Here is a 16,547-nt window from a genome sequence, read left to right on the forward strand (position 1 = left end):
TAATGTAGCACATTCTGAATGTTTGTTATTTTCTCATGTTTATGTGACAGTGTGAAATTTTTAATTTTGTAATTCAGTCATGGTAATATGAACTTCTGTGCAAGTGTACCAGACCTCATTACTTGAAAAGTGTCATTTGCATATAGATTGTCTGTTAAGTACTCTGGAAAACAACTGTCAGCAATCAGAACAGTGAAACGTGTTTCGCAGGAACTAGTGGACGCGTGAAGAACTGTGATTTACATTGTGAATAATGATGAACAGTGATAAAAACTGTGATCATGTAACCTTATGAATGCTCTTGGAGTGTCAAAGTCAGCAGAAACGCTATGAACGTTAAGTACTGTTGACTGTATCAATAATTAAATTGAACTGATGACCTTTAGTAGTTTGATACGAAGCGTCTTCACGTGCCAAATTTAATGTGACAGACTGTACAGCCAGCCGCGCGGCAAAACAATAATGCAACGTTGGCTACGCAGCGCGCCGTGAAAATATTTACATTCCGCTAAAGTAAACCAAGCACACTATGTACACTCGTATGTTCAAAATGTGCATTTTGTGATAAAATTACACGTGAATCACTACATTGTGCTGAACAGTGTCAAAATACAGAACATACTCCAAAATCAGTCTAGTCCATTCGTGTGAATGTGAATGAAATGAACACTAATAAACTTTTCCACAGGATGAGAATAATAATTATCTTGTCACTGATGCTTATATTTTGACATTTCATGTACCCGTCTTAAACTGAGAGACGTGGGAAAGGATAAGCAAGCCATGAGCGCCACTTCTATCCAGCAGCAGATCCAAACCACGATGCAGCCGACGGCAGCCGACGCCACACCGACTCGGCCGGGGGCGGTCCAGCAGCAGCCAGTAAATGTCTGCGTTCCATCGGCACGACATGGGGGCGGTCTTACGACGTCAGCGGCAAATTGTTATGACATTTAATAAATGAGTGACATTAACTTTGGAAATTTTGTGATATACCACCATGAAAAAACATTCATTATCGCAGATGCTTACAACAGTCATAAATTAGCATTTTCCAGCATATTTTATTACATTCATATCAAGCCTGACTGTTAAAAGTAGGTTGTTGTATTTTCTTGAAGCCCCTTGGACGGGTTTATTCCCGGATTTCCGAGTCAAAGAACCCAAATGAGGGGGTGTGGTGTGGGGGAGAGGTTAATCCAGTAAGTATCCACAGCAACTTCCCAGATAACAGTCGCTGAAGTAATTTAAAGTACTCGATTCAACTATAATTTTAACATATGTAAAACAAAATTGAAACTTAACATTTGCATCTTGAGAGTAGCAAATCTACGTGGATTACGTGGACTGGTAATAAATATATTAAAAAATTTTCTCAGCCCAAGGGGCAAAGTAACATCCTCGAGATAAATTTTAGCTACAGTGCGACGAGAGGAAATAATGCCTCTATCAGTCATAAACATTATCTATCCGACATATAGAAAAACAGTGAAATAAAACGAAACGAAGATAAATATTAATTATTTATATAATATTTTTGATGTAATTGGATATATCCGATGTGTATCATACAAAGACAATGATAATCATAAATTCCTTTTATGATCTGCGTTTGACTTCCTTTGTTTTCAACTTCTTTTTGTTGGTTTTTGTAGGCTGCGGACGCAAGACGCATATCAAACTGAGGTCTGTTAAGTTAATTAAATTATTTGTTAATTATTACTTTAGAATAGAGTTCTTTATTATTATAGACATTTGTGAGTAATTATTTGTAACTTTAATTCCTCTCTAAATATGCATTATCTGTGATAATTATTTGTTTCCGCTGCAAGGAGCGCTGCCATTGATGATTCAGATTTGTATCGTATTTTTATCTGTGTTTCTTACGAAAGGATCAAAGGTTTGCTTGTTGAAATTTAGTCTAAATAGTGCACAATATAATAGTAATGTTGAATAAGCATTAATTCAAATACTTATCCCGTTAAAAGGAAAATTGCTCTAACAATAGGAAGTCTCTGTCAGTTGTCTGCCGCCATCTTAACAATTATGTCAGCGGCAAGTTCAAATTATGAACTTTGCAGATATAAATGACGAAGGTAATAAAAATGTGTAAAAACAAATGTGCACCGGTGGTCCCGAACTCATTTTAATGAAAATAATTCTAATCAGATTGGTTCTTTAAAAACAGTGCTCGCAGCACTATCGATATAACAAACGTTTCTGGCTGATGTATGCAGCCGAAGTAAATTACTCACGAGCTGCGAAGAATATTGTTTCTTATAACATAGTGTTGTGCGCGGCTGATATTCCGTGGTTTTAATGATCAATTTGCTCAAGATAACTATTTCCTATTTCCATCATAATCAATAGTTGTATACAAACTGTTGTATGAACTGTGATTTACTGACACTTACACAACTTACAGACATCACTTTAACACCACGCTAACTTGGATTTCTTTAGCAACTTGACCAAATCTTTAGCCGGGAGAAAGAATTATTTTGTAATTACTCATCGTAATGAGATAAAATTATCATTTTCGTTTACAAATTAGTTAAATACCAAACCATTGAATAACACAGCGAACGCCACAGGATCATGTAGTATCAACTGACTTCGATATCCAGCCTGCACTGTACAAAGTAGTGGTGGACGTGTAGTATTGACAGATCTTCGATCTGTAATCATCCCATTGTTGTGCTGCAAAGGAGGTAACGTGCCCGTTAAATTTTATCGCTCACTCACATAAATTCAGCCATGCTACAACAGGAGAGAAAAAACAGCATTTCGGTATTAACTTTTCCTCCACACGCAGACTGTAGTAGCCGGATGCGGTACTGAGTTCGAACAACAGTAACTAATTTGGTCAGTTGATGAAGTTACCGTTATTTCTAGACGTTTCAGTCTGATTTCGTGCATAGATCTCCAATCATGTTCTGAGGACATGCCATTCGGATGTACTAAACTGCCCAACGATTCTCTCGGAGCTGTTTCCAAGGCTGCTACCAACTGTCTGCTATAAAACCACTGCGCCGGTACTCAACAGATCGAGGATTTTGCCGCAGTGTATGCGGCCATCAGAACCTGATAACGAGAGCATTGCTTTCTGCGCAACGCTAGCGGTGGTATTTACGTTGTACGTTGAAGACCCTGTATATTCGACATTACTGTACATGTGTAGCGCTGTTTTATTCCCTCACTTAATGATGGCGAACAATCACATAACCGACTAAATTTCACCCGGCATACAACAGTTAATAAAATTTTTCTGTTTAAATATTCAGTCGTCTTCCCTAACTTGTTTATATGCTTGCTGACGAAGAAATATGCCGTTGTCGAATAGGCTGTGGTGTCCTCATTTCAGGTGAATATCACACTACCGCAATCAATTTTGTAGCAGCATATATACCACGACAGTGTAGGTACTGTCATTTATCAGTAGAAGAACATAAGTTTAAGATTATCTCGGGGACTGATAACCTCATATGTTAGGTCCCATAGTGCTCAGAGCCATCTGAACCGAGATTATCTCTAGAGGGTTCATATGTAAAACGAACAAGATCATAACTTTAATATTGCATACTGAAAGCCAAGCAAGACTTTAGGGATTTTAACTGGTGAGTTCATAAGGTATTATGATCCACAGTTTTTAATGAACTGAAACATTCCAGCTTATTTGAAACTTAACCTACAAGTGAACAAAACGCAATCTCACTAACATTATGAAATACTTTATAGTGACGTGAACTTTCTCACAGCGCAACTGAATTATTAAATGGAGTTTTACCTTGTACTACACCAAGAAAAATCTTAGATGAACACAAGTGACGATCTCTAATCAGATTAGAGGAGTGAAAAATAACTTAGCAAGTATCCCGAATTAATGAATGTCGAACCAATAACTGGATACTGTTCAAAAAATGAGTACAAATTTCACGTCGTACGTATTAGAGTGGTCGTCAACTGGCCACGTGCCTGTACTTGAGCATACAATTACAGAAGACAACGAGAAATTACGCTTTATTCATACTAAAACGCATAATGTTATTTAATGAGTGGAGAAGCATAGAGATATAAAACGTGCAAGCCTGGATGACTGAGTAGAAAGTCGATATTAATTGTTATAACAAAAATGTGAATATGATAAGGTAATTGGCATTGCCCATGCTAAATACAACCGCAAAATGCCTCACAGAATGAAGTCTGAAAAACCACATTGAAATGCGGTATGAAGCTGTTGTTGAGTGGGAGGATGGTGGACCATAATTTTACTAACAAATTTAATGAAAAGTAAATCATATTTCCATATCAAAAAGATAAAGAAATCTCAGCAACTACCACCAGAACTTAATTTACTAGTGACTTCTTTCTCTTGGTAGCAAGGCAGCTGGTGGCAGAATTTACAAAACCTCTAAAGAAACATATAAGAAAAAGAATTTAAGACAAGAATCTTAAGAAAATTTTTCTCTAATCTTGACGTTAAAGCCAAACCTTAACACAGATGTTTAATGGCATCAACAATGTCGCGTTTAACAATACATTCCTAATTGAAGGTTAAGAAAACTAGAGAAATGATTAACAGGCAGTAAACATAAATTAAACTGCATGTAATTCGGGAACATGAGGAATCCAAGTACATAGATTGCTGACAAGTTTACGTAAAATATAATCTGTTAGTCGTGCAGACAAGGTAACCGTCTACGGTCAAAAAACACACAACTTGGTTGTCCAACTGAGATCTTAGGCTATCGCTCTAGTCTGGTTAACAGGGAGAGCAACCACTTTGGGACTGGCCATTTCTTTTAGTCAAGACCCTTTTAGCGGAACTCCACAGTATAAACCATATGTGTACTCAGCCTATCCTATAACGCATAAACTACTGGTTAAGAAGTTCATAAACGAATTATGACACCAAAAGCGAGTCTTGCGCAGTAATTGGGTTTTATATTGCTCAGTTTGGGTAAGGCCAGTTCTTGCGTCCTGACCCTGGCAATAGGCTTCCACATCGCCAGTTTTATAATTAAAAATAAACCGTAAAATGATGTTAAAAGGATTACTTGAAAAGTTCACAAAAACTGATTTGCAGAAGTCGATGGGTAACCAGGATGGCGAGTAAGAGAATAGACTTTTCACATATCAAATACACAGAAGCACCAAAGAAACTGCTACAGGCAAATGTGGAGATATGTAAACTGGAACAATACGGCGCTGCGGTCGGCGACGCCTATATAATACATCACGTGTCTACCGCAGATGTTATATCACTGCTACAATGGTAGGTTATTAAGATTTAAGTGAGTTTGCACGTTGTGCTACAGTCGGGCACGAGCGATGGGATACAGCATCTCCGAGGTGACTATGGAGTGGGGATTTTCCCTTACTACCATTTCACGAGTGTACCAAGAATATCAATAATCGGGTAAAACGTTAAAACTCCGACATCACTACTGCCGGAAAAAGATCCTGCAAAAACTGGACCAACGACGACTGAAGAGAATCGTTCAGTGTGACGTAAGTGCAACCCTTCCGAAAATTGCTGCATTTGGAGCCGAAGGCCCACTCGTGTACATTTGATGACTGCATGACACTCAGCTTTAGGCCTCGCCTGAGCCCGTCAACACCAACATTGGACAGTTGATGACTGTAAACATGTTGCCTGGTCGGGCGAGTCTCGTTTCAAATTCTATCGAATGGATGGACGTGTACAGGTACGGAGACAACGTCATGAATCCATGAACCCTGCATGTCAACAGGTGAATGTTCAAGGTGGGGGAGGCTCTTTAATAGTGTGGGGGGTGTCCAGTTGGAGTGGTACGGGACCCTTGATCTAGATACGACACTGACTGGTGTCACGTGCGTAAGAATCCCGTCTGATCATCATCCATTCATGTCCAATGTGCATTCCGACGGACTTCGGCGGTTCCAGCAGGACAATGCGACACCGCATTGTCTGGGGTGGCTACAAAACACTCTTCTGATTTTAAACACTTCTGCTGGTCACAAAACTCCTCAGACGTGAACAATATCGAGCATACCTGGGATGCCTTGCAACGGTCTGTTCAGAAGAGATATCCACCCCCTCGTACTCTTACGGATTTATGGACAGCTCTGCAGGATTCGTGGTGTCAATTCCCCCCAGAATTACTTCAGACATTAGTTGATTGTTGAGTGTTTCGGCACTTCTGCATGCAAGTGGTGACCCTACACGATATTAGACGGGTGCACCAATGTCGTTGGCTGTTCAGTGTATAACAATTGAGATTGTAGCTTAATTCTCACCATTATTACCACGTCAATCAATGTCTGCCAATCAATGTTGAGCAAATGCACCCATCGCCCTCGTGTTCAGTCCTCTCGACCTGGCTGACTGGAGACCATCCCGCTATCACGGTGGACACATAGGCTCCTTTGGAGTAATCTAAATCCAAGTATCAGTAGGTGGCCAAGCAACATACTGAAATAACGGGCTCCACCGGGCAGTCTCCACTTATCCGGCCGACACAGCACATCATGTAACTCGCTCTGGCTAATATTCCAAATGCAGCAGCGCGCCACGGATCTTATCGGCCACGACGTTACGGTGCTTACTACCCGCCATCGCCACACAAACCGCTAGACAGTCGGTCTCTGAGAGAGAGCAACCGTTCCCCCGCTGTTGCGCTTATATAGACCTCTTCGTCAACGCGCTTCTTTCTGGAGGCGGAAAATCGCTCTGACTTTACCATAGCCAGTTATGCTGCCAACCAGAGGGCTCTATCAATATTAAATCGCGCTATGAGACACTCGCACGGAATACACGTGACGTATCATTAAGTACAGACTGTGCGAATTGGCAACCATCTCATCAAAAATCTGAACGATATTGCCTGAATGTGTCCATATCTTTTGCCACAAGACAAAGCGTCAATACTTAACACGTCGTCACGTCCTTACAGCAGCAACCGAAAGCGCAGAGTCTCTCTCTTTGTCAAATGTCTGTGCAGCCCTTGCATAGTCTCCTCACCAAGCAAGACTTTTGGTTTACTTACCTTCGATTCTAAGCGACTTTCTTAAGATATGATGTGCATTTCCCCGGAAAATACATAAGCTAACCTAGCAGACTGCTGCTTAACTAAGATTATTTTATTCATATAAGTGCTTAACAATGCACGTACGAGTACGTATCATGAAAGGTGCCAACAGGAGATGTCCCCATTCTGGAACTATTTTCGGAAGTTGGGACTACGATGTTGGTGAGGGTCTTTGCCTAGCACCATTCGTTGCTTGTGGGAAGTCAGTGGAAAGGGGAGGGGGGGTGGGAGGGTGGAGGTGCACGGCAGTGTGTTGAGGACTCGACTAGCTACAGCATGACTAGCAAAGTCAAGACAGGAGCGGTCGCCTCTCCACTCTGTGTGGAACGCAGGGAGTCTGCCAAGAGTCCTCGGAGCTGACGACCCTCTTGAATGTACGAACAAGCCAGGTGAACTGCCGAATAGAGGTATGAGCGGTAGTTGGGAACGGCTACTCGGTTAACAGATTTGGTAAGGGAAAATGGAAAGAGCAGGGAGCCGGCTAAGTGCCTGAATTGACTAATGACTATTCTGTGTTAATTTGTTTTCAACGTGTCAACCAATTGCTCAGTTTGCAATAAGAATGGTGTTGTCAGTTGTGTTGCACTGTCAGGAACTGTACTTGCTGATCGGAAAAAAAATCTTTAACACTAAGGAAATAAACCGGTGCATCAAGAAGGAATTATCCGAGTAGAATGGAAATCGATAGTTAAACACCATCCAAAAGCGACGATCGCACGAAATATTTATATTATTACGAGGGCAGTTCAATAAGTAATGCAACACATTTTTTTTCTGGAACAGGGGTTGTTTTATTCAGCATTGAAATACACCAGGTTATTCCCCAATCTTTTAGCTACATAACACTATTTTTCAACGTAATCTCCATTCAATGCTACGGCCTTACGCCACCTTGAAATGAGGGCCTGTATGCCTGCACGGTACCATTCCACTGGTCGATGTCGGAGCCAACGTCGTACTGCATCAATAACTTCTTCATCATCCGCGTAGTGCGTCCCACAGATTGCGTCCTTCATTGGGCCAAACATATGGAAATCCGATGGTGCGAGATCGGGGCTGTAGGGTGCATGAGGAAGAACAGTCCACTGAAGTTTTGTGAGCTCCTCTCGGGTGCGAAGACTTGTGTGAGGTCTTGCGTTGTCCTGAAGAAGGAGAAGTTCGTTCTGATTTTTGTGCCTATGAACACGCTGAAGTCGTTTCTTCAATTTCTGAAGAGTAGCACAATACACTTCAGAGTTGATCGTTTGACCACGGGGAAGGACATCGAACAGAATAACCCCTTCAGCGTCCCAGAAGACTGTAACCATGACTTTACCGGCTGAGGGTATGGCTTTAAACTTTTTCTTGGTAGGGGAGTGGGTGTGGCGCCACTCCATTGATTGCCGTTTTGTTTCAGGCTCGAAGTGATGAACCCATGTTTCATCGCCTGTAACAATCTTTGACAAGAAATTGTCACCCTCAGCCACATGACGAGCAAGCAATTCCACACAGATGGTTCTCCTTTGTTCTTTATGGTGATCGGTTAGACAACGTGGGACCCAGCGGGAACAAACCTTTGAATATCCCAACTGGTGAACAATTGTGACAGCACTACCAACAGAGATGTCAAGATGAGCACTGAGTTGTTTGATGGTGATCCGTCGATCATCTCGAACGAGTGTGTTCGCATGCTCCGCCATTGCAGGAGTCACAGCTGTGCACGACCGGCTCGCACGCGGGAGATCAGACAGTCTTGCTTGACCTTGCAGCGATGATGATACACCCTTTGCCCAACGACTCACCGTGCTTTTGTCCACTGCCAGATCACCGTAGACATTCTGCAAGCGCCTATGAATATCTGAGATGCCCTGGTTTTCCGCCAAAAGAAACTCGATCACTGCCCGTTGTTTGCAACGCACATCCGTTACAGACGCCATTTTAACAGCTCCGTACAGCGCTGCCACCTGTCGGAAGTCACTGAAACTATACGAGACGAAGCGGGAATGTTTGAAAATATTCCACAAGAAATTTCCGGTTTTTTCAACCAAAATTGGTCGAGAAAAAAAATGTGTTGCATTACTTATTGAACTGCCCTCGTACTAATATCAATTAACACTGCCGTGCTGAGATGCCGTGGTCCTTACATAAAACTCTCCCCTGACGTTTCGCCTCGAAGGACAAGCGACATCTCAGCCCAGAAGTGTTCAGTGATGACAGCACCTGCCGTGAAAGCTTTCATTCTATGATTATTATTAATATTATTATTATTATTAATAATATTATTATTATTCAAGTCAACCAGTTTCTACTGCCTTTGCTGTCATCTTCTGGTATAGCACATTTTCTTTCAGTAAGACTTGTTCATTTTACGCTAAACCTATTGCACAAGATGTCATATGGATGGGTGAATTTTATGTAAATGATCACACAAATTAGTGATTATAATTTTTTTTAAATTGATGATATAAACAAGAGAAAGGTCTTCACAAATTGAGCAACTCAATAATGCCTTGATCCAACTGTGGCGATTGTGCAAGCCCTTATTGTGCATGGTACTGATTGATACAGTTTTTGGAAGTTCTCCTGAGGGATATCGTGGCATATTCTGTCCAATTGGCCCGTTCGAGCGCCAAAATCCAGAGCCGGTTACAGGGCCCTACCCATAATGCTCCAAACGTTCTCACTTGGGGAGAGATTCGGTGACCTTTTTGGCCGAGATCTGGTTTGGTATATAAGTAAATCAATATAGACTTTCACCATGTACCACAGAGGCCATAAACTATGTAGTCAAAAGTATCCAGACAACGCCAAAAACATACGTTTTTCATATTAGATGCATTGTGCGCCCACCTACTGCCAGGTACCCCGTATCAGCGATCTCAGTAGTGATTAGACATCGTGAGAGAGCAGAATTGGGTTCTCCGCGGAACTCACGAACTTCGAAAGTGGTCAGGTGATTCGGTGTTACTTCTGTCATACGTCTGTATGCGAGATTTCCGCACTTCTAAACATCCCTCGGTCCACTGGTTCCCATGTGATAGTGAAGTGGAAACGTGAAGAGACATGTACAGCACAATAGCCTGCAGGCCGACCTCATCTGTTGATTGATAGAGACCGCCGACAGTTGATTGGGGTCGTAATGTCTAATACTCATAAATCTATCCAGGTCATCACATAGGAATTCGATACTGAATCAGGATCCACATCATGTACTATGACAGTTAGCCGGGAGGTGAGGAAACCAGGATTTAATGGTCAAGAGGCTGCCACACATCACGCCGCTAAATGTCAAACGACGCCTTGCTTAGTGTAAGGAGCATAAACATTGGACGACTGAACAGCGGAAAAACGTTGTGTGGAGTGACGAATCATGGTACACAATGTGGCGGTTCGACGGCAGGGTGTGGGTATGACGAATGCCCGGTGAACGTCATCAGTCAGCGTGTTTAGAGCCAACAGTAAAATTCGGAGGCGGTAGTGTTATGGTGTGGTCGTCATTTTTCTATGGAGGAGGCTTAAACCCCTTGCCATTTTGCGTGGCACTGTCACAGTACAAGTCTACATTGATGTTTTAAGAATCTTCTTGCTTCCCACCGCTCAAGAGCAATTCGAGGATGGCGATTGCATCCTTCAACTCGATCGAGCACCTGTTCATAATGCACGGCCTGTGGTAGAGTGGTTACATGACAATAACATCCCTGTAAAGGACTGGCCTGTGCAGAATCCTGACCTGAAACCTATTGAACATCTTTGGGATGTTTTGGAACTCCGACTACGTGCCTCGCCTCACTGACCGACATCGATACTTCTCCTCAGTGCAGCACTACGTGAATAATGGGCTGCCATTCCCCAAGAAACCTTCCAGCACCTGATTGAACGTATGCCTGCGAGAGTGGAAGCTGTCATCAATGCTAAGAGTGGGGCACCACCATATTAAAATTCAGCATTACCGTTGGAAGGCGCCACGAACTTGTAAGTGACTTTCAGCCAGGTGTCCGGATAATTTTGATCACATAGTGTGCCCCCCCATGAACCATGGACCTTGCCGTTGGTGGGGAGGCTTGCGTGCCTCAGCGATACAGATAGCCGTACCGTAGGTACAACCACAATGGAGGGGTATCTGTTGAGAGGCCAGACAAACATGTGGTTCCTGAAGAGGGGCAGCAGCCTTTTCAGTAGTTGCAGGGGCAACAGTCTGCATGATTGACTGATCTGGCCTTGTAACATTAACCAAAACGGCCTTGCTGTGCTGGTACTGCGAACGGCTGAAAGCAAGGGGAAACTACAGCCGTAATTTTTCCCGAGGACATGCAGCTCTACTGTATGATTAAATGATGATGGCGTCCTCTTGGGTAAAATATTCCGGAGGTAAAATAGTCCCCCATTCGGATCTCCGGGCGGGGACTACTCAAGAGGACGTCGTTATCAGGAGAAAGAAAACTGGCGTTCTACGGATCGGAGCGTGGAATGTCAGATCACTTAATCGGGCAGGTAGGTTAGAAAATTTAAAAAGGGAAATGGATAGGTTAAAGTTAGATATAGTGGGAATTAGTGAAGTTCGGTGGCAGGAGGAACAAGACTTTTGGTCAGGTGATTACAGGGTTATAAATACAAAATCAAATAGGGGTAATGCAGGAGTAGGTTTAATAATGAATAAAAAAATAGCAGTGCGGGTTAGCTACTACAAACAGCATAGTGAACGCATTATTGTTGCCAAGATAGACACAAAGCCCATGCCTACTACAGTAGTACAAGTTTATATGCCAACTAGCTCTGCAGATGATGAAGAAATAGATGAAATGTATGACGAGATAAAAGAAATTATTCAGGTAGTGAAGGGAGACGAAAATTTAATAGTCATGGGTGACTGGAATTCGTCAGTAGGAAAAGGGAGAGAAGGAAACATTGTAGGTGAATATGGATTGGGGGGAAGGAATGAAAGAGGAAGCCGCCTTGTAGAATTTTGCACAGAGCATAACTTAATCATAGCTAACACTTGGTTCAAGAATCATGAAAGGAGGCTGTATACATGGAAGAAGCCAGGAGATACGGACAGGTTTCAGATAGATTATATAATGGTAAGACAGAGATTTAGGAACCAGGTTTAAAATTGTAAGTCATTTCCTGGGGCAGATGTGGATTCTGACCACAATCTATTGGTTATGAACTGCAGATTGAAACTGAAGAAACTGCAAAAAGGTGGGAATTTAAGGAAATGGGACCTGGATAAACTGAAAGAACCAGAGGTTGTAGAGAGTTTCAGGGAGAGCATAAGGGAACAATTGACAGGAATGGGGGAAAGAAATACAGTAGAAGAAGAATGGGTAGCTCTGAGGGATGAAGTGGTGAAGGCAGCAGACGATCAAGTAGGTAAAAAGACGAAGGCTAATAGAAATCCTTGGGTAACAGAAGAAATATTGAATTTAATTGATGAAAGGAGAAAATATAAAAATGCAGTAAATGAAGCAGGCAAAAAGGAATACAAACGTCTCAAAAATGAGATCGACAGGAAGTGCAAAATGGCTAAGCACGGATGGCTAGAGGACAAATGTAAGGATGTAGAGGCTTGTCTCACTAGGGGTAAGATAGATACTGCCTACAGGAAAATTAAAGAGACCTTTGGAGAGAAGAGAACCACTTGTATGAATATCAAGAGCTCAGATGGAAACCCAGTTCTAAGCAAAGAAGGGAAGGTAGAAAGGTGGAAGGAGTATATAGAGGGTTTATACAAGGGAGATGTTCTTGAGGACAATATTATGGAAATGGAAGAGGATGTAGATGAAGACAAAATGGGAGATATGATACTGCGTGAAGAGTTTGACAGAGCACTGAAAGACCTGAGTCGAAACAAGGTCCCGGGAGTAGACAACATTCCACTAGAACTACTGATGGCCTCGGGAGAGCCAGTCATGACAAAACTCTACCATCTGGTGAGCACGATGTATGAGACAGGCGAAATACCCTCAGACTTCAAGAAGAATATAATAATTCCAATCCCAAAGAAAGCAGGTGTTGACAGATGTGAAAATTACCGAACTATCAGTTTAATAAGTCACAGCTGCAAAATACTAACGCGAATTCTTTACAGACGAATGGAAAAACTGGTAGAAGCTGACCTCGGGGAAGATCAGTTTGGATTCCGTAGGAATGTTGGAACACGTGAGGCAATACTGACCTTACGACTTATCTTGGAAGAAAGATTAAGAAAAGGCAAACCTACGTTTCTAGCATTTGTAGACTTAGAGAAAGCTTTTGACAATGTTGACTGGAATACTCTCTTTCAAATTATGAAGGTGGCAGGGGTAAAATACAGGGAGCGAAAGGCTATTTACAATTTGTACAGAAACCAGATGGCAGTTATAAGAGTCGAGGGGCATGAAAGGGAAGCAGTGGTTGGGAAAGGAGTGAGACAGGGTTGTAGCCTCTCCCCGATGTTATTCAATCTGTATATTGAGCAAGCAGTAAAGGAAACAAAAGAAAAATTCGGAGTAGGTATTAAAATTCATGGAGAAGAAGTAAAAACTTTGAGGTTCGCCGATGACATTGTAATTCTGTCAGAGACAGCAAAGGACTTGGAAGAGCAGTTGAACGGAATGGACAGTGTCTTGAAAGGAGGATATAAGATGAACATCAACAAAAGCAAAACGAGGATAATGGAATGTAGTCAAATTAAGTCGGGTGATGCTGAGGGAATTAGATTAGGAAATGAGACACTTAAAGTAGTAAAGGAGTTTTGCTATTTAGGGAGTAAAATAACCGATGATGGTCGAAGTAGAGAGGATATAAAATGTAGACTGGCAATGGCAAGGAAAGCGTTTCTCAAGAAGAGAAATTTGTTAACATCGAGTATAGATTTAAGTATCAGGAAGTCATTTCTGAAAGTATTTGTATGGAGTGTAGCCATGTTTGGAAGTGAAACATGGACAATAAATAGTGTGGACAAGATGAGAATAGAAGCTTTCGAAATGTGGTGCTACAGAAGAATGCTGAAGATTAGATGGGTAGATCATATAACTAATGAGGAGGTATTGAATAGGATTGGGGAGAAGAGAAGTTTGTGGCACAACTTGACTCGAAGAAGGGATCGATTTGTAGGACATGATCTGAGGCATCAAGGGATCACCAATTTAGCATTGGAGGGCAGCGTGGAGGGTAAAAATCGTAGAGGGAGACCAAGAGATCAATACACTAAGCAGATTCAGAAGGATGTAGGTTGCAGTAGGTACTGGGAGATGAAGAAGCTTGCACAGGATAGAGTAGCATGGAGAGCTGCATCAAACCAGTCTCAGGACTGAAGACCACAACAACAACAGTGTATCTTGCTGAAATGTAAGCCCAAGATGGCTTGCCATGAAGGGAAACAAAATAGGGAGCACAATATCGTTGACGTACCGCTGTGGTGCAAGGGTGCCGTGGATGAAAACGAGTCATGCTATGAAAGAAAATAGGATCCCAGACCATTACTGCTGACTTTCGGGCTGTATGTCCGACGATAGTCGGCTTGATATTCCACTGTCCGGGGCGCCTCCAACCACGTCTTCTGACGGACATCTCATTGGCTGGAGTAGAAATGTTTTCAGTGATGAGTCGTTTTTCGAACTCAGGCCCAATGATCCGCGAATAAGTGTTGGGAGACACCCCTGGCTGCGGTGGTATAGTAAGGTGATTGTACAGTTTTATGAAAGTTGTTATAGTTATCAGTTTTTCTGAGCCTGTTGACTTTAAATAACAGGTAATTGTTAAAGTTATCTTCCCGTTTCTTATAAAGTTAGCTAAATTTTTTATTGAAGCATTACAGTTTTAAAAACTAAGCTTTATCATATCGTATGTATTACTGATCCTTTTAACTGTAGGTAAAAATAGGCAATTTTTCTGTCCTGCAGGTTCAGAAATGGAATACATTTGTCAACAAGCTGTTGTTAAGTTACTGATTTTCTGGAAAACTAGGAATGTATTCCGTTAGGGGTCCCATTTTATTTTAATGGATATAAGTTTCGCTGTACACATACATTTGTTCAATTAAATAATCATCAGTTTCTAAAAATTTATTGCGACTTTCTCTCTTGCTCCAATTAAACACGCCAGTGGGATTAAGGTATAGTTCCGTAACATAGTCGACTTTCAATGTGAAGTTTATTTAATATTATTCATTCAGCATGTGAGGTACTAACTGTTACTTTTTTACGTTAATAATTGGTAGCATTCGAACATATTTATTTCCAATATAAGCCCAATAACGCGTTTCTCGAAACAGCGCTTTCATTATCAGGTTGTAAAAGCTTAACCCATAAGTTAAAATACTAAAATGTCAACCAACACAAAAGCGGCATTCATGAAACTAAATACAATATAAATACATTGGACTCCCACACTAAAATCGTCGACTTCTGTCGATAACCCAAAGAAGCTACATATGTGATTGTACCGTAGAGAACGAGATGGAGTGTTGTTATCGAGCAAAAGTACCAGCAAGTTCAACTTCCTGCGGACCCTCGTCTTTGCAGACTATCGTAACCTCGTCATGCGATTTCCGCGGTTTGTTCTTTTTACGGTTTTCTTCTTACGAGATAAGCTTTTTGCATCGGTCCATGTCAGTCCCAGCAAACGCTACTTGACATTTTTCAATGGTAGTTGGGACTCCAAAATTTTACGCGGCCATGCATTCTTATGTTGACATTGCTTTCTTTGCGCTTTTGCTTCAGGATGGTGATTAGAAGGGTAAATAAGCCATTTACTTTGATCTGACACAGCTAGAAAACTTTTTCTCATTCAATTATCTAGTTTCATGTTTCCGGGAACACTTGCACGATGCATCGTAATCGAGTGGAGCATGTCGTTTCATATTCACATCGCCATTTATTTTGTAAGTACGTGTAAGGTTATATGCAGTTTTTTTACATGTGTCCGTGTAAAAAAAAATGCAAATGTCAATCAGTAATTCCTTCCTGCCACCCTTTAAACATTATAACAACAGATAGTCATCTACGGAATAGATGCAGTGGCCAACAAGAAAGTTTTTCCTTTTGTTTTCAAATTTTAACTTGCTGCCTTTCAGTCATTTCATATCACTGGGCTGATTGTAACACCAATAATCGATAAATTTATGTATATTCCGTATAAGTCCTCAGTTGACATTGTACACTTATGTATCAGCGTATTCAGGATTTTTGGTTGTGTAAATGTGTAATAATTATGCTAATTACTTTGGCGTTTTAAACAATTAAATTATAATTGTACCTCTGGCTTTATACGTAATATTCCGTGAATTCTAATAATTGTAAAAAACTTTACTTTACTGGTCCATAAGTAGAGAAGCTAAATGTAAAATCTCCAGTAAAACCCCGCCGCTTCGGAAGTGGTCTGGCGGGACTGCAAAAGGTGGACTTAGCGCGCGAGGCTCCTGTCTGCTTCGTGACGAGTGTCAATACGAGTTCTGTGACACTGAGTGGTCAGTGGCAGCCTTGATCAGCTATTATGGTTAATTTGGATGTATAAACT

Source organism: Schistocerca nitens, chromosome 7 (genome assembly GCF_023898315.1).
Source record: "Schistocerca nitens isolate TAMUIC-IGC-003100 chromosome 7, iqSchNite1.1, whole genome shotgun sequence".
NCBI lineage: Eukaryota > Metazoa > Arthropoda > Insecta > Orthoptera > Acrididae > Schistocerca > Schistocerca nitens.